The 20,242-nt window shown below is 36.7% G+C and overlaps 1 long non-coding RNA gene across 1 annotated transcript in view; it reads left to right on the forward strand.

Moving 5' to 3' along the window:
- Positions 1 to 19,339, forward strand: part of LOC148224876 (uncharacterized) — a 98,316-nt gene extending 78,977 nt beyond the window's left edge. Inside the window, exon 5 of the long non-coding RNA XR_015801986.1 lies at positions 19,148 to 19,339. This is a non-coding gene — a long non-coding RNA (uncharacterized LOC148224876). The remainder of the gene's footprint in view (positions 1 to 19,147) is intronic.
- The last annotated feature ends 903 nt before the right edge of the window (positions 19,340 to 20,242 follow it).

Consider the following 20,242-nt stretch of genomic DNA (forward strand, 5'->3'; position numbering starts at 1 on the left):
GGGTCATGTGATTCTTTTCAGATTCCATCTTGGGAGAGTTTTCTTATAACAATAGGTTCTGCTGTCTGCGAACTGGACAAAATCCTGTTGCTTTAGCACTAACAATGAGTGGAATTTTAGTGCAGGAGGAGTGTTTGCTTAATACAATAGAAGTTGGTACAGGCTGGACTTGCAAGTGTCAAGTAAACAGTGTGGGAAAGTCTGGAGTTCTGCAACTGAGTCAACAAGGTGCTGAGCGCCTAAATGTGACTGAACTGTAACTGCAATAACTATCTGGTTGACTTCATCTTTTCCTCCAGGACAGGACTTGACACATACCTTATTGAGAAAGAGTTAACAAGAGAACAGGCTGCTAGCAGGGAAAAGATGAACAAAGCAAGCATTCAGTCATGCGTTAGGAACACCACACAATGTGCAATCAGAACCACTGTGCTTCATTCAGGATCAGATACAAATCTGATTTACTAAATGAATATGATGGAACAAGGCTGTTAAGACCCTGCCATAATTGCATACATTCTCTCAGAAATGTAAACCAAACAGGTCACAGAAGGGCAGGTGATTTTTTTTTTTTTTTAAATGATGGTAACACTTCAGTTAACATCAGTTTAAAAGAGCCAGAGAAATTTGAATTCACTTGGCAGTAACAAATGCCAGTACTCTATTCATGTTTGGACTGAGAATACAGATTGACTGAACCCTTACCAGAGGCAAGACAAATGAGACAAGATACATTTATGTGCAATACTGCAAATAGAAAAACTGATATAACTTTATCTAAGTAAGAAGCTACCATTCAACCTAGCCTACTACCTTATTTGAAATGCAGAAGTAGTTTGAAGTTAGGAAGCTTTATATATTCACCAAGCAGAGTTTTCCACGTGTTTTACCCATACTTTGGTCTCATTTACAGCCTTAATTTTATTTAAATGTCTATTTGTATTCAGGTTGTGCCAATAATTTCCGCAGACACCTAAGACTCCATTTAACTAGCATGGTCATAAAACTCCTGTCTTAAGAATGAAAACAAAAAGTCAAATTAGTCTCTTTCAAACTTCCCTACATCAGACACTGAGCTAGAGAGGTGTGGCATAGGTCCTAACTTGCCTGCAAGTTTGCTCCATGCAACATTAAACTTTCCCCCACTTGGGTCACCACTGAAGCATCACCAGCGCCGATTTAACCACTAAACCCAGAGCTTTTATGAGAGCTAGGCTGCTGAATTTGCTTTTAGCCTTTATAAAAAAGTATGCATACTCCAATTCTTCCATAGGTATTCCATGCAAACCTAGTTCAGGATTAGAAAAATCCAGATGCCTCGTGAGAGCTGCCTCTGGAGTAGGAGTTCCTGTGACTCAGTCAGCTCAGCCTTGAAAAAATCTCTGCAAGAAAGTTGCTGCCTTGTTTCTCAAACCCAGGCTAGCACTCCTGCACAGCTCCACTGCCAGCACCATGCCATGTTCCAGCCTTGTTGTTGAGATACAAGTACATTAATGTTGCTTTGTCCCAGGCAAACCTGCTTTAAATGCAGAATTGCTTCAATTTTCTGTAACTGATTCATATACATTTATAGTACCTTAAAAAAAATCACTTTGTCCAGACACATGCAAAGTTGTATATATTGGTATTGCATAATCGATATACATGTAAGTATTTATACCTATAAAACACATTTTATGGCTGTATATATTGACTTACATACACATCAATCCAATAAGATATATTGCTGCTAATTAAGCCATTTCTTTTACTGCTTGCTTCAAGAGGAAGGAAAAGGGGGAAAGAGATTGAAAGATTAGCTCTTTTTTTATTTTAAAGTTAATTTATTTAGAATATATAAGGCATAGTCTGTTGACAGGGAGTACAATAGTTAGAAATAAGTGTCTTGCAACAACAGAGAAGTTCATTATATGTGCAGGTTTGTGAGTGAGAGGAAATAGGCTTAGGGCTTTCTTACATTTTGGCTTAATTCTGGATATGCCTGTCAGTTACAATATTTCTTGAGAAAATGTCAGAAATTTTAAATGATGGGAGATTGTGCCTTTCAACAAAAACTTTTTAGGGCACGCTTCCTGACTGAAAGAACCTGGATATGTTGTGTTTCTCTATGCACCAGGCATCCATGAGCTCCTTAGTGTCCAGGGCAGCGTGTGTGCCCTTCTCCTTTTCAGATGGCCAGCAGAAAGGATAATGGTATGGCTCATTCTCCTTCCCACCATTCCTGGTTTGTCTCAAGATGAACTTAAAACTGAGTTCTACAGGTGGCAGAGAAGAAATGGACTCAAGCATTTGGGAATTGTTTTTCTATCTTCTCGTTATTTCCTGGGACATGATCATATGACCAAGAAAGAAGCAGAGACAAACATTTTTAACAAATTTAAGCACTATTAATAGCAAACAGATATGTTAAGAATAGTACTTTTTTTTTTTTTCTGTACATCTCACTATGGAGTCTCCTCTTTCTTAGTCCATTTTGTAAGCAGCTGAGCAGCCTTACACATTGTAAAGCTTAAAGTAAGGCACATATATGGAGGGTGGTGTTTCCTATGAATCCTGTAGAGCTTCCATGACCTTGAGAGGAACTGCAAACATCAGTTTATTCTGAAGTTATGGATTACAGCAGTTTGGTTATTGGCCAAATCCAACAGCTGCCAACCTGCCATAAGTATTTTTAACAACCAACACAGAAGAATTAAGTCCCATAAATCTACAGATTGATGCAAGAGACTTATCAACCTCTCTTAAGGAATACTAACATTGTTCATCTTCTCCTAGGTGCAAAATGAAGTTCTATTTATGACATATGCTGAGATAAACCGATTCTATTTTCCACTTCATAATAAGATAAATAGCAGACGAGGGGAAAAGAAAAGAGAAAGAGAGTGAAGTTTTTGTACACAAAGGGATGTATAAATGATGATATTTAAAGTAAGCTTTCCATAACTTGGAAGCAGTAAGATAGTGGTCAGCAACTTATGGAATATCAAATAGAGTAAAATAAACAGCAGATAACCTCTAAGGGAACCTGATTGAATTTGTTTTTCACTATAATCTGCATTCTCCTAATATATAGAATTGGCTATGAGAACACTTTTTATTAAAAACATTTTTTATTTGTGATCTCCTAAGGATGCCAGCCATCCAATTTAGAATTAAAAATTAATTATTTCTTCTCTATGCATCATGGATCAGGCTGACATGAGATAAAAAAATGTTATCAAACTTTGGAGGGGCCAGCGCTCCATTTTGCAGAAAATAATGACCTATAGTTGCAGCAAATGAATGTAGAATTTGGCCCTATAGACTTTCCTTGTTTGTAAGTAGCTTAAGACATTTCAATTATGAATCATGAAATATGTTTTGAAACCCATTTCTAATCACAAAAATAGTTGTTACTGTTGAGCTCTTGAGTGTTTTGCTATATTAATGTAATAATACCTGTATTATTCATATTTTACACTGCATGGTTTTGTAAAGCATTGAACAGAAAAATTTATATTAACCTCTATAAGAATGCATCATAACATGTAATGTGGTTCAATCGCTCTTAAGCCACTGCATTGTGGTACCTACACTGCAGTTTGTTTCATGAATGAGGGATTTGCAATGTTTTATCAAGCATTATCCTCTTCATACACAGCTTTGTCACAAGAATAAAGTTTCAACACAGCTATGCTGCAGTCTTATTCCCTTTATTACAGTGTTTTGGTGAAAATTTGGTTTAAGAGTTCTTCGCAGTTAGAACAAAATAACAATTTTGAAGCCTTTTCTCTTTGAAAGGCTGCACTCTGTCCCCAGTCCTCTAATTATGTTATTTGAAGGGAACATCAAAAGGACCATCACTGTCATGTGGTAAACATTTCAAATACTTGGAATTGGTTTTTAATATAAGCAGTTTGCAGAATGGATGTAATTGTATTTACTTTGAATATAATAACACTCCAAGAGAGCTTTCTAAGAATTTGAATTCATTGTATTTCACCTCAATTCTAAGGACATTATGTGACGAACTTTGCCCACCTAAGTGTTTTATACCTGGCAGGATAGTATGTCTCCTACAGAATTATTCTGCTACTCTTTCCTTTTATCTCTGTGCATTTCCTGAAAGCAAGACAAATGGCCAATGAGATTGCATTTTTTGGGGTTTTGGAGTAAGGATAGGTAGCAACAATTATGAGATATAGTGAACATTTGGGAAAAGAGAAAATAGATGAGGAAAAGGTAGGGTCATTCTGGAGGTGTATTTTAATAATGAGTTAAATTGTGAAAGTGAAAGGTTAAGCAAAGGTCTTTGCTCTCCTTACTAGGGAAGGTGAAGAGTGGCTAATTAGATTATGCAAACCAGCAGATAGTCCAATTACAGTTGATAAGCCAGATGTAACCCAGGGGACATTTCCACCTGGAGGAAATGGGGAATGACTGCTTGATCAGCAACAACAGCACAGGGAGCTGAACGTTCTCTGTGCCTGCCAAGGGGTGGGATGCTGATGCTGATGCTGATGCTATCCCAGCCCCCTCCATTCCAGCAGAGGGGAGATGAGCAGATCAAGACTGAGAGCCAGATGTTCTCCAGAGCTCATCCATGCTAAAAAGGGTCCATCTGATGAACCTTGTTTACCTGCTCCACAGGGGGAAGGACTTGGCCGAAGTCATAGGCATCATTCAGAAATCAGGGGTAACCTCCTGCTCATTCTGGACAAACAGTGATTTTTCTTGTAATGTGGGAAGCGTTTCTTCCTGCTCTGTGTTTGGGGACCTTCCTGATGACTTAAGTGTAAGCATATGTCTACACTGTCAGGCCTAGAAAAATATCCTGATGTCAAGTTTTTGGTTTTAGGGCCTGACCATGTTCTGGCATTATGTTAAGATGACAGTTATTGGCAAAAATCCAGCAGTAAATACCCAAAATCTTGTTGACTTTATATAGGCAGTTACAGACCAGAGATTTCAGACTCAGCTGATAGCTTGAGTTTTTCTGTGGAATGGAAAGATTGTGCAAACCTTAATATTTCACCAAATAATTTCATGATGTTTTGATTTTTGGAAAGATTAAAGAACCCTGCATAGATCTTTGGTATTCTTCAAAATCGTTACGCTGATTTTATCAATATAAAACTCTTTCCACTTTGTGAACTTGTGTATGAACTCACACATCATTGCATTTTATTTTTTTTTCTATTTTTCTAGTATAAGCATCTCATATTTGAACTAGTTTTATAGGATGTTTTTTGCTTTTTAGATTGTACTAAGTACTATATTTCATGTGTTTATGAGTCATCCTCAATGAGTATATTGCTTGTGGAATAAGGAGGCTCAACCATATGTTTCGTTTGCATATGCTAGTTTGGATAACTATTCCTTCCTTCTCTCTTTTTCCTCCCTCCCAGTTTGCTTTTTTTTAGCAGTCATCTGCATTTGTGAAACCTTGTGATTTTGCTTGATTCATGGATAAGAGCATTATGTCTTCTCCATTTAGCAGTAATATCAGATTTAAAAAGTAAAATTTGAGCAAAGGATGTCAGAACTGGTAAGATATAAGGCAAGAAATGAATCTGTGAAGATGTAAATCTTGAAATTTGGATTCTTTGTTCACATATTATATTTTTTCATGTCTGAATCCAGTCACAGTCTGAAAATCTGCCCTGTTATTTTGTTAACATGATGAATCACTTTGTGCCCAGAATTTCCTACTTTTATAGGGGAATTCATTGTTTTGTTGTTTGGGCTTATTTTGCCCTCCCCCTACCCCCTGGGAAACAAAACAGAGCATTCTTTTTTTAAATTATGTTTCTGTCTGTCACATATATCAACACAACATGAAGCTACTGAATTGTGGAGAGGGAGGAGGATAAAATGTACAAATTCTAAAAGAGGGTGGGGACCAGAGGAAAAATATGCATTGTCAATAGTTATCATAAAGATAGCCTAAATTGATGATGGCTAGTTTGCTGAGAGCTGTGTGCCACAGAGACACTTCTTTACAGTGTCCTAGATATCATGCAATGCCTTTCAGCTGGCAGCCTTATAGGGGTAAGAGCTTCAGAAGAATGCTTGCTCTTGACTATTTCTTAGTTTTGGCACCAGTGTGGCTTCTGTCAGCAGTCAATATGCCTGGTATTTTCCTCCCACCATCATTATTTCTTGGAAACTCACATTCCTTGCACCAGCATGCAGACACCCACGTTCTCCAGCTGTGTTTAAATTCCCTTAAGATCCTATCAGACCCTGACAGTTAGGGGTCCACGACCCACACCTGGGCAGAAAAGATAATCCTCAGCAGGCTCAAAGAGCACTGAACATTCATATGGCCAGTTACATGAAACTAGGCTGCCTCCCCCTTCTTTGGCAGGACATCAAAGTGCCTGGATGTAGACAGGGACATCAGCAGCAGTGATGCACCAGCATCTGAAGGTTCGAACATTCCAGGAAAAAGTAGAGGATGCAGTTCTAAACCAGACTGTAACTCACTCATGAGTAGAGGAGGGAGCAGATATTTGAGTAACTTTCCTGAACAAGTAAATGTCTGTAGAACCAGAAATTTGACTCTAATATATTCAGTAATTTCTTATTTTATGACTATTATCATTTACTCCAATAGTTGCCCAGAGACAATGGAGCAACAAGACTTGTGCTGTGGATAGTCAGCTTACTAGCCCTTATGGTGGAATAGAAAATTTCTATTCTTTGTTGCAGTTTGCTTTATGCATTTTAAGAGCTGTTTCATAAATGCCATTTTATGAATATGATCTTCTACAATGTACACCTGTACAGAAGTGTTGCGCTATAGATATATGATCTGAAAACTAATTAAAGTGGAACCTTTTCCTGGGTAATGAGTTTCCATTTACATCAGCAGTAAAATGGTACTTTGAATTGTATGAAATTTATTTTATAAATGCACTTTGTTTAAACACCACTAAATGGAAACAACTTGAACAGCTGTATGTATGTATGTATGTATTTTAGGGGTTCCAAAAAAATTTTGGCATCTGAAAGATAGTTATCTGCATGAAGATCAAAGTCAGTCAAGGTAAAAAATATTTGTCAAAAATTTGTTCCAAATTTCAGCTGCACATAAATTTAATTTTTTAATTTATAATTTAGTTTGGCTTAAACTTTTCTCAATATTTTAGAGAGATTTTTTCACTTCCAAGTTATGAGCACTACTGAAAAATGTTCTGTCTAAATTCCTGTGGGATGGCAGTTTTAATATGATCTTTAGTTCAACCAGAAGCAAGAAATAAATGAAGTCAACCCTTACTGTTATTTTGATTAGAGTTTATTGTATTCAAAATGTTCAAGTAAAGATAAATATGTATTTTACTGGATGAATCTTTTCATTATTATTCTTATTTAACGCTGGTATTTGGATGGAACCAAGTGGTTTTGAACTTCTTTGTGCTCATGAGTTCACAAATCCAACCTTATCCATTAATTCTCTAATATTTGCCCATTATTGTGTTGTATTATTTCATAATGTTTTCACTGCATTTCACTTTTAAAATGATGCTAAGTAATTTGCCTTTCTTTGTTTAAAATCTTAGTAAGATTTTGTGCTCCTTGTTACCTATGGTTAATGTTATGCTTCATACATAGGACGTAACATCCTTCACAAGACACCTCAAACTAATGATTGTGATATAAACCCACAGCTTTTACCAACACAGGCATAGTTGCAGATCTGTTTTCCCCTTAGTCATGTTTCATTTTTAACAGAGACAACCAAAAGAGAACTCTATCCTGACTCCTGGAAAAGTCTCCCCTTAGTAATGAAGACAAACAGAGGTGGCAACTTTCATGAAATGTTTTTATTTCTTTTAATCAAAAGTTAATGGTATGACCTGGATGAAAATAATCTATAATTATTCTAAATAATATTTCCTAGATATTGTTTTTTCAGATTTTTTTTCTGTGCCACTGGAAGTGAAGTTTTACTTTCATATGTCTTCATATGTCCTTTCAGAGTTAAAAAAAAACCAAAACAACTTTCTTAAAGAGAATGTTTATAACATATTAAAATTTTAAATCTTAATTAAGGATGCAAATAATGAGTAAAGCAAAGAGCTGAAAATGGAGTCCAGCGTGACATATTGCACAATACCCATCCCGTCAGTAGGGTATGGTGACTAGTTACTCACTAGTTTCTTCAGCTGATGAGAACGCGTGCTTAGCAGCATCAGGAGCATATTTAGCACTTTGCAATAAAAGTTGAGAGATGACAAAGTGGAAGAGACATTTAAAAATACGGTTGAGCTATGAAAGTACAAACAGTGTCCAATGAAAATGCATGAGCTACTCTAGTGCAGTGTTAGAAATGGCTTTGTGACTGGAGGCTAACTTCTAATATGCAATGCATAGTACAGTGGGAATAGGTCCTATTTTATGCCATTACAAACACAAAAAGAAAGGGTTATTGGTAAATGATAAATAAACTTAAAGAAAAGAATTATTTTTATAGGCATGTGAGTGCCTTACAACTGAGGGGAAAAAAATTACCCTCTTCAAACATCCGATGTCTTTGAGCTTTAACCAATAAATATTTGCAGAGGTCTGAGAAGCTTTGTTTAAAAAAAAAAAAAAAGAATCTAAAAATAATCCTCAGCAGACCATGATGTGTTATGAGGGAGGATCTCCCCGGGGGTTCAAAATATCTGCAAGGATATACACCTTTACTGAGAACAGAAGAAATTATAATTTTAACCTTCAAGTTGCGCATAGATTAACTCTTCACTACAGAATTCAAGATAGCTAGAGGCTAAGGAAAGTTCAGATTGATCTTTTGTGACATCAAACAAAAAAGGATCATGTTCCTGACACCTGGTAGAGGCAGCAGCAGCTTTCGAATAGTGTGAGAACAGAAATAAAGAAGCAAATTAAAATTTAACACTACATTTGCATGCAGTTAACCATTTGCTTTTACCACACTGTAGTTAGCTTGTACTAACTTCACTGTCTCTGTCATTCTTGTAAAATGTAAAAGGGAGTTAAGGACATTATTTTCTTTCCTGTGTTTAATCCAGGAGAGATGATGAAAGCTCCCCACCGATCTAACTACTTTGGTTTACTCTCTTCATCAACACCACCCCAGGCTGAAGGTGGTGTAAGCACCCTGCTTACTCCTTAACAAAAAGAAATGCAGAGTTTAAAATACTGCTACCTTGTCCTTTTCACTCAATTCTGAGGGTTATACCCTGTTAGTACATTAATTGGATGATCACAAACATGCAAACGGTTTCTTTTGTAATTTTGTTAGCCACTTCCTACCTCCTTCCTTTGAATATCTCTAAAGAAATTCAAGGTGTCTTATTTCCTTATTAAATTAAAAAAAAAAAAAAAAAAGAGAAAAAGTCTTTGGATATCCTAAGATGCCTTTATTATGCTGTATATATTTGTCTTTGCATCCTTTGATAAAAATGTAGTAGTATGTCTCTGAAGGGAGGGACTTTGCAGTTTCAATTACAGATAATAGTGTTGTTCTCTAAACCCCAGTGTGGTGTGAACATCAAAGTGCTGTGGATTATAATAATCCAAACAAATAACCTTCTGTAAACCCATAAGAAAGAAGGAGCTGGATGTTTTCATTAAGTGAGAGGCAATTCATTTAACAGTCGGTTGTTGCCCGTTTCTGTGTGGTGAAAAGTCTGTTCATTTGCATAAGGAAATAACCACCAAAGAAATGTAAATGATTGAACTAGGTTCTCATTAGCAAAGCCTCTCCAGCTACCTGAAGGACCTACCTCTGTTGGCAGTAGATCGAGTTTCAAGTACTTTCTTACCTTTTAGAAACCAATTATCTTCAGACATGTTCATCAGCTCAGGCAGGGGGAAGGAACACAGCAATATTCTTGGCAACAGATTTTACAATTTAATGAAAAAATTCTCCAAAGTAACAATTTGAATGACTCGTCTTTATTCAATTTCTTGAAAATCTGTCCTTTAAATGACTACATATAGAACTCATGTTTTTTATAGAGTAAGGGAGAAGTGTATAATTTTCTAAGGTAGAGAAAAAGGAATAAATTCCAATCCAAATATTGCAGTTTGGAAGGAGAACCAGATGACACTGGAAATTTTACTGTCAATAACATAGCAAAAATATCTAGGTAGGTTGAAAAAAATGGTTGCTATTTATGTGAAAGAAGAGGAAATGGTTATTCCACAGTGATGCAGGTGACAGATACAGGACCTTAACTCCCTTAAGACAAAAAATAAAAATATTTTGAACTAAATTGATTTAGTTTTACTGGAGTCCATAGATGTTTACTGGTCTGTGTCAAATGAGAACACAGTTCACAATATTTTCTCTCGACCCAATACATATAGTCTGTAGATGCTTGACACATCTAGACACACAGTCTCCAGGAGACAGACATAGTTTCATAGTTTCAGTGCATAAACACGAAAACATTTCACCCATGGAGTCCTGAGCTTAGCTGGAGACTGGTCAGGTTAGAGGCAGCAGGAGTTTGATAATCTCTGCTTGCCTGCTAAAGGAGGTTTTCAGTTTATTTAAAAGAGAATTCAATTCTGAATTCTGTCTCAAGCAAGTGTTTTATGGTGTCTTTGAAGACATGCTGAAATATGGAATGCTCATTTAGGGAGAGATTTTTAGGCATACAGGCTAAGATGTGCTGTCAGACTGGTGAGTACTTCCAGAGTCATGGTGTAGAGCATGATTTGGAGGCCATGTGAGCAAGAGTGGATAGAGACAAAAATAAGAGGAGCCTTATCTTGAGTGTAGTGTATTGATCAATAGACTGGAAATTTTAGAAAAAGACTATACTAAACCTAAAGTAAACTCAATTTTCTCCCATGTCAAGAAAAATTTCTCCTGAAACTTTCACGAAATTTTAGGATTTAGATTCCTTATCAGTTTTTGTCTGGCTGAAGACACAGTCGTTTCTCACTATTTCCTCACCATGTGCAGACTCCCAGCTAGCTCTGATGATTCTTATGCTGGTATTACTGGCTCCTGCCTCAGCACAATCAAGATAACCAAGTTAGAAAAATCCCTCTAAGTTTTAAATGGTGAGGAAACCCACATTACTTTTACAGAATGAGTAAGAGAAGTGAGTTGTACTGTTGTAATTATTCAAATGGACATGTCATCGGGGTATGAACTAGCATTGCTCCTGTACTGCATTGTTTCCTCTAACATTCCTCTCCATATTAATTTTTTTCTCCATCATGCCCTTTCACAGGAGGCAGGGTGCAGAAAGAGACCCAGACAATTATCTACTATATCAAAATCAGAATCACAGAATCACAGAATCACAGAATCACAGAATCACAAAATCACAGAATGCTTGGGGTTGGAAGGGACCTTGAACATCTAATTCCAACACCCCTGTCATGGGCAGGGACATCTTCCACTAAAGCAGGTTACTCAGAGGCTCATCTTGGAGCACCTGCAGGGATGGGAAGTCCACAACTTCTCTGGGCAATCTGTTTCAGTTCTCCATGACCTTGCTGTAAAGAATTTCTTCCTAATATCTAATCTAAACCTACCAGCTTTAGCCATTCACACTTCTCATATCACTACCTTGTGGAAAGTCCCTCTCCAGCCTTCTTTTAGGCCACCTTTAGATGGACTTACAGAGAATATACAATATATTTTGTTTTCACACCCTGCTTACCCTGTGGTAAGTCGTTCCTGTGATTTTCTAGGCGATTGTTATCATCACATATAAACTAACCTCTCATTAAGCAAGAAATTTTGTGGCAGACAAGTGTGTGTAGGTAGACATGAACAAGCAGAGCCAGTGAAGATGACTGTGGGGCAAGGAAGTGTCTGTACTCAAAATACTAATGCTTATTCCAAATACAGACTTGTGTAAACATAATTATTAACTTTAAACTAGAGCCTTGACTACAAAGTTACTATGAATTCCTAGGGGAAAGTATGATCTCTCTGTCATACTGCTTAAAAACCATTCAGTGATTGGTTCAATTATCTCTGAATTGCTATACTATTTGACCACTAGAAGTTTTGGGATGTGTTTTGGGGGCCTTTTCTTTTCTTTTCTTTTCTTTTCTTTTCTTTTCTTTTCTTTTCTTTTCTTTTCTTTTCTTTTCTTTTCTTTTCTTTTCTTTTCTTTTCTTTTCTTTTCTTTTCTTTTCCTTTTTTTCTTTTCTTTTTCTTTTTTCTTTTATTTTTTTTGACACCACCGTCAACCTTCTGCTTCCAGAAGATATATCAGTCATATCTTCGACCCCAGTTTACATGTAACTGTTGAATATTTCACTGTCTTTAACTGCAGAATCATGACATAGAGGTCATTGAGCAGAAATAATACGAGAGCGTTGTGCTGAGGAAGAGAATACTTGGAAGATACCAAAGTGAGATTGGGTATTTTAGTGTTGGCTAAGTTCCATCAGCAGTTCCCCATTCATCAGTGAAATTTTAATCTGCTGTAAAGTTATAAATGAGTCTTGAGAAGATAAAGACCTATTTTTAGAAGTTTATCTCTTCTGAAAGAAAGATCAGTACATAACAGGTCAAAAGCATTGTAACAGAGACTGGACATAAAATGGAACATTGGTCAAAGGCCAAAATAATATTGAAAGCAAAATATTACTATTATTTGGAGGCACTTGTGTTTAATATGGTGAACTGTTTGTAGGAGATGCTGGATTTCCTCCAAACAGATTCTGGCTGCACCATCTCAGTGGTTTTTTTTTCAGAGACAAGGGATTCTTTTTCCTTTCTAGCAGCCATAAATGAGAAAAGAAAAGGAGAGCGTGAACAAAAGTATGCTTCTAGATGCCACCCAGATTACAGCACAGTTAAGCAACTGGGGGTGAGGCTTGAAAGTGTGTCCAGCCAGCAGAAGGACCTTACACCACACCACCATCCACAGGCACTGATCTGCAGCTCTCTGCACATTCCAGTTCCATGCTATGGCAGCACAGAGGGTTTGGGCCGAAAATGTGGGATGGCAAGCTGTTTTGTAAGGAAGTGTGGTCATCTGTATGCTCCAAATGGTGGGGGAAGGCATGTTTCAAAAATGGCACTACTGCCCACATGCAGCTTTCAAAATTCTTCCAAGATGCTGCTCCAGCTCTTTGGTACAGTTTGCACTTCAGGGGAAGGAGGTGTTAATATTCTGCCAGTCTAAGTTCTTCAATCCAGCTCACTGCCAATTTAGATGATGCCAGAGCCTGTGGAAGAGCAAGGAGAGGGCAGTGGGAGGGAGCCGCCCCTCTCTTCAGCAACAGCTGTCAAGGGCTAACACAGCTGTATTGCTCATCTCCACCCTCAGATTCTCAAGCACTGAATCCCTCTTCTGATCACACAAGTGAATATGTAAAGATTTCATGAGCTGACTCCAGGTATTGCCTATGGCTAAGTCACCAAGCAACTCCTGTTCCTCTTAACAGGTTTTACTGCTGACTTCAAAATCCATGCAAACTTTTCATGCTATGAGTTGATCTACCATTTTCAGTACATTGCCTGTCATTTCCCTCTCTTTGCTCTTCTGATTTTGAGGCTCATATGATCTAAAAGACTTCAATAAGCTGGTTTAGCAAGTCAATACTTCACCATTACTCTTAATTTACTTTAAATTTCTTCCCTTTCCTCCTTGTAAATCGAGTAGGGAGGGGAAAAATAGCTCTAACATGTGGCCTTAAATACTTCCCAGCTGAAAAAATACAGTTAACCAGCATGAGGCTAATGAGCTGATGTACAAACTGATGACCCACACCAGTTCCCCTGCAGCCAAATAACATCCTTTGGCCTGTATACACAGCAGCTGATTTCACCCTGGATGTTCTAGTTTCTCTTTTTCCTGCGTTTCTGATCTCTCAGTACAGGGCTCTAATGTAACTTCAGACTCTCTTAGCCCATTAACTGCATGATGCAGCAGCAAGCTCCCTAGCTTGTAGAATCCGTTTTTAATTTTTTTTTTTTATTTCTCTGCAGCCAATAGTCAGTGCCTCATTATTTACCTTGCCCTTTCCTTAATGATGTCCTTCTCCCTGAACATCATTCTAAACAGACAATATAACGATTTAAACTACTGTTGTAGGTTGAGTAGTTTGTTCATTTTGTTTTTGTTCTTATCTCAATAGCCCTTTCTAACAGAATATGTTTGAAATTTTGTGTTTTGAATGACCTTTAACTCAGAAAAAACAGCTTAAAAATGAAAGTGAATGGCCAGTATTATTTGTGTATACCTTCATATGATGACACTAAGTTTTCCTTTGGTATTGTTTTCCTCTTACATTTTTTATTTTTAATTTTTTTTCATCTAATTTCATTTTGCTTGCAGTTTTTGAGGAATTTGGATGAGAAAAATTCGATTTAAGAAAGACAAGAATGTTGGAGTTGCTTTCCTGGTTTATGAAGAGCTATTGTGTTTTTAGATACTGAAAAAAATATCAAGTAGTGAGAGAACTCTTGAGAATTAACATAGAATTAAAATCTATGGGAAATTAATGTAAGAAGATGAGGAAAACACAACTCTCTCTTACAGCACTGATCAGCTCATTAGATCTTTCTGTCAAAAAGTCCATACGAGTAAAGTTAGATACTTACAACTTGCAATTAAAATAAAGAGAGTTAAAGAGAGTGTATGTTCTTTAAAGCACAACTGTCTTTGAGCTTTAGGCATCAAATATTTTCAAATTAGAAATACCTGCTATCAGTGTCACTTAACTGATGTAAAAGCAAGAGTAAAAGGATTCCCTGATGATCCTTTTGACCAATATAAGGTAAAAATTACATAGATATTTTAAAAGATGCAGTTTAATTATGATGAAGAAAAATCTTTCCATAGATTTTCTAAACTAGTGTTTAGAGAGCAGTGGTTTTGAACTGATGGCCTAAAAAACCCTCTGGGATGTGTAGTGTAATTCTAAAAAGTCTCTAAAATACAGAAGAGCAAACATATTCCAGCAGCCTAAATTCTTAAGGATGTTGGCACAGCAAAGGGTTGAAAATCATCACGAAGTGTTAGCAATACTCTTTCCCACTTCTACCTATCAACAGGAGAAAATTTCCAGCCTCCCCTTCAGCTGAACCACTCGATTTTAAATCAGAGCTATGTCCTGAATCTTAATCAACTTGAGAAGTGGAAGACTTAAGAGGAAGTCATTTGAACTCAGAGAAGAGTCTCATAGGATTTTCCAAGCTTTTTTTCCTTTTTTTTTTTTTAATGGTGATGCCCTGGCTGTCAGAGTTTAAATGCTCTAGAGGCTCAATAGCTGTGATATTTATTAACCAAGTGGTTATGATCAGAACTTTGTCACTCAAACTTGCTTGGTATCAGCTGACATATGGTATCATGTTTGAAATACCACTCAGTAAATCACTGATAATGTCAATGTAATTGCTGAGAGCTAACACATGGTGTAATTCTTTTCCCATTGAAGCTGATGGCAAGAGCACCGTTGATGGCTGTGGTGAGGGACTGAATCTGCTAACCAGAAAAGTATTTTCTTTTTCCTAATTGCACACAAAGAATCAATAATTTTCTAAACACACAGTCTTTAAATGAGCTTATATTTATAAATGTTAGCAAGTTAAAATTTTCATTATAGACATTTTTGATAGATAATGCTGCTGTGACTATTTCAATATGCTTTATTTGTGAGTCAGATGCTAATATATTCATAAGTAGATGGATATACGAGTGTAAGAGATCTTTACATATCTCTGTTCCATCTGTTATTTCTTTCTGTCCTGAGTTTAAATACTCTGTGTTCAGTGCTAACATTGTTATTAACATTTTATCAGTTTTTTGCCATATATTAATTAGATGATATCCATGGAGCAGTTTTTTTCTGAATTTTGGGATTTAATTTTTAACTGGTCATTTTCTCATATAAATACTTACTTGCCAAAAATAAAACTTTCCTTAGAACCATTCCTTCCCCACTCACCACCTGCCACCCCCCCAAATATTTCAGCAGCAGGGATTTCTCATATTTTGGGCAAATTGTCTGGCAGAGAGACACTGCTATCACCAAGATGTGAGATATTCAGAGTTGTCTTTTTGGTCTGTACAATTTGGAACAGATTCTTAAACGTGGGCCTCCCTAACCTGGAAGGTGCCAGAATTCAGACTCAGGCTCTGGTCAACACATGTGATGAGTCAGTTTGTTGGGTGATTATATATTCCACAGATTTATTTCTCTGTCTGATGTGTTTTTGCTTAAAATGCTTTGAAAGGTCTTAGTTTATTCCACTGCTGGGCAAAATTCAAGATATCGAGAGAGTTTATCGGTGCAGTACAAATTTCTATAATTGCTGTATCAGGGGTTTACAGAATGCTGAAGGTTTCTGCAATTATGCTTCAGAACTACCATTTTCACTACTGCTCCTCATATTCAGATCTCTCAATAAAATGTTAATATTATAATTAATTTAGACCCGAATTTTACAATTCTGATTTATGGTAGATGTGTTTATGTTTGCCATCTAGTTGTTTGAAAATTTCTAATGTTTTGGTACATTTCAAGACCTTCAATAAAAATTGATATTTGTCTCTTTTACTCAGTCCAGAATATGTACTGACATTTTGGACAAGCATGAAAAAGGTTTCACTGGGTAAAGATATTATAAGCTAAGAAGACAGTGCACAGATTAAGGATAGGGAAAGTGGAGGAGTAGCCAGCAAATAACTGTTTGTACAAAAATCTTGTCTTGTTTTGTCTGTTTCATCATTTGGTTCTTTTTTTTTTTTTTTTTTTTTTTTTCCAATTTGGGTTTTTCTTCTTCTAATTATCTATGTGATCATTACTTCTACTTTCTAACTCAAATGAACATGGAAAAGATTTTCTCTTTTTTAAGGAAGATGGCTGCTGCAGGAGGTAATTGTGTCAGCAAAAGTAACACTCATTGAAAATAAAGAACTTTTCCTTTATGCTGTCATTGCTGTGAAAGGTTAGTGCAAACTTCTCTGCAGATAAACTATAGATGATTTTGAGTTTTATTTTTCTCTTTCTCAGAAGGCTATCTAGATAATGTGTTTGTGGACTTGCACACAGCAAGTTTTTATTATATTTGTCTGCTGCTTTTGAACTTCCACTTGGCATTTGACTCTTTTGACCATCAGCTATAATTGTACTCTTTTTCTTATTCTGAAAAATTTATTGCTTTGATCTCTGGTGTCTTCAGTGTCACCTGGTATCCCTCAGTGATATATTCTGGGATCTATAGTATCTCTTTGTTACATGTATGGTAGCTGGAATTACTTGTGTTCACAGTCCAACTGTCAGACAAATGGCTCTTGTCTTTGTTTATCACTCCTTGAAGACCCTGTAATAGCCTCCACAGTGCTGCCCGATTGTCCTTCTATTATCAAGGTTTGCGTGGTGCTAATTTTCTTAAGTGTAATGCTGAAAGGATGGTATGTAAGTGGAATAATTTCAGCTGGAAGTAGAGCCTCTTAGGGGTCTTTTATCTTCCTTGGGTTTTAGCTTTTCCTCTTTCGAGGCTTTCAGTGTCATGAGAATGTCTCTGCTTTGGCTGAGATTCTAGGCCATTTTGAACAGACAGTGTGCTCTAGGAGAAACAGACACCTGGCTTAAATTTCCAGCAAGGTATTCTTTTCATGCAGTGACAGAAAATGGAAATTGCTTAACTGGGGTCATAAATTTCTGCAACCCGACTCTTTCCTTAGTGGAATAGTCCAGGATTTCAAGATCTGCTGCTTCTAGGTAGTGTCTCAAAGTGAACCTCAAAAAAGCATCAACACTCACTAAAACTCAGAACAATGCATACATTCTGGGAGAATGGAAAGGAAGTATGTGTAATGCTTCCTCAGAACCTTTCCTTAGCTAAAGGCTAGCACAGGAAGAAAATATTGAAGGCATTGGAAACTTTTCCACGTCATCTGCTCAGACATCCTTGGGTTAATAGGATGTCTCTCTTCTCCAGGTGACTGGTAGGAGAGCTGTGTTTAGCTTTGCTCAGTCAGTGGCTGAAATGGGCAGCTGGGCTGTCCTTGAGGCATTTCCCCATCTGAGGGAGGAGGTGAAACAGGTTCACCATCTGTGCTTGAGGAACACCTTCATACCCATGCTGACTATTTACACTCTTTCTACCATGTCCCCACCTGAATTCTAAACTTCCTCAGCATAGCCTTTTTGCCCTGAAACCAGTAGATCCCAAAAATTTTGGATTTATATATTTGTGCCAATCTTCAATGCATCACAGAAAACTGGTATATCTAACTTTAAATTGTCAGTTCTCTGCATTTATTATTTAGCAATAGTATGTCCTGCAAGGAGCTTGGATCACAACAGGGTAGTGCTGAAAGATGAAAGAGGATGGCAGACTTTTGGCTTTTCCCTTGCATGTGTCCATACTGACACTCATACATATATGTAAAAAATTGCTCTCTCTTCTGATGAAAGAAAGAGACACGGATTTTCTTCAGCTTTGCAGCAAAAATGGGTTAGCATTGTATTTACACCAGCTTTTTCCCTTTTCCTTTCCCTTTTTCCCTTTTACTTAGTGGTAAATACTTTAAATGTGGCTGTGGACACGTTTGTTGCCTTGATGCTGAATTTCTTCCTCCTAAGCAAGAAGAATAAAAGGCTTTGTTTCGGTTTGTTTTGCTTTTTAAAAGAAATTTTAATTATTTTTTTAAAAGAAAAAGATAAGGACTCAGTATGTCTTAGACCTCTGTTTTTAGAAAATTGTAGGCTTGTATTTTTGTCAGGGTGGACTTCCTTTCTTAAAAATACAATTTTATACCTTTGTATTAGGGTTTCTAAATGAATTAATGCTCATAAGTAAGTACAGACCTTGCAAAATAATTAGACTCAATTATGACTGGAACAATAAGTTCAAGTGAATGGAACAATATTGCTAAATAACTTATGCTGATAAAATTAAAATTTGCTTTTAATTCATGTCTGACTGTTCACAGTGGTAATGGGTAAAGGACAAACTGAAAAGGTAAAAGAAAGACTTCTTTCTATCCTATGTATTTCAGCCAGTAAAGGTAAATATTAAATGTCATTATTTTCAATTATCATCAAAAACGATGAAATTTTGGAATGTGTAAAGAAATAGTCAGTCTTATAGAACACTGGTCTTGGAGTAGGGAGATCTTCCTTCTATTCCTGTGTTGCTAACTTCTTTGATGTTATTTCTTTATGCCTCTGGGTTTCCTTGTTTTCTCTGTTTATTTAGAGCGTACGAGGTTCACAGCAGAGACTTGTTCAGTTTTACTGTGTGTAGTTACCCGTGCCTTACAAAAATGCAAATAAATAATTCACTTACTGCTTCGAGTTACACTTTCATGGTAAGTTTTTTTTTTCTTTTTTTGAACAATGAGATAGTCATCTTTGCCCATGCTTTTAGAGGTCCTGGTGCTATATGGTTCTAGTTCACGACAAAAGATTTCAGTTGAGATAATAATAATAATATTAATAGTTCTTTTTTTCTCTTTGTTTTTATGGTTTCAGTACATAAATAAACTCACAGAAAACTAAGTGGTCAGCCTGAGATCACTTTCATCCTCAAATGCTAGGAAAATGTTTATGTTAAACACTTTCATTGTATTTGTGCATGCTCCTGCATGTTGTGTATGGAGCATAACACAACAATAGAAGAATGGGGCTTAGGCAACGGGGCTACAGAAATCATTTTTAGAAATAATACTATCTTAAAACCTGTGCTTTCCTCAATTTTAGAAGGGAAATAAAATATTTTAGAAGGGAATGAAAATATTTTAAAGAGAAAGCCAGAAGTGACTGAAAACCAGCTTGGTAGAATGGGAACAGCTGAAGGCTTTAGGACATAGACTATGTTCTGAGCCAAAAGTATTGCCGAGGATGAAACAAAAGGTGGACAAAAATCAGATCCAGATAGTCAAAGGAAAGTAATCAGAGGGGAGATGGCAGGAGGATCCAGACCCTGAGGTAAGATTTTCGTGCAGTTTCAGAGGGGCATTTTCAGATCCAGTGTCTTTAGTCTTAATGAAAAGAGTTGAAGGAGCAGAAGGAAGGATCACATACACAGATACAACTGCATTAGACTATTAGCAAATAAACTTGCTTTTTTTCATTCCATCCACATTTTTGCTGACCTTTTACACAAGAAAATCCATATTTTACCCAAATAAATTCTCTCTGAGATGTTTTTGCCTAAAAATTAAGATCAAGCAGAGAGTAGGGGGGAAGGCTGGGGGTGGAAAGGAAAGTGTCCTGGGAAGGTATGAAATACGTGCAGCAATCCGTGCAGTGCAAATATCAGCTGCAATGCCAGGTAAGGTCACCTTGGAAA

Source organism: Sturnus vulgaris, chromosome 2 (assembly GCF_052056855.1).
Source record: "Sturnus vulgaris isolate bStuVul1 chromosome 2, bStuVul1.hap1, whole genome shotgun sequence".
NCBI classification, from domain to species: Eukaryota; Metazoa; Chordata; class Aves; order Passeriformes; family Sturnidae; genus Sturnus; species Sturnus vulgaris.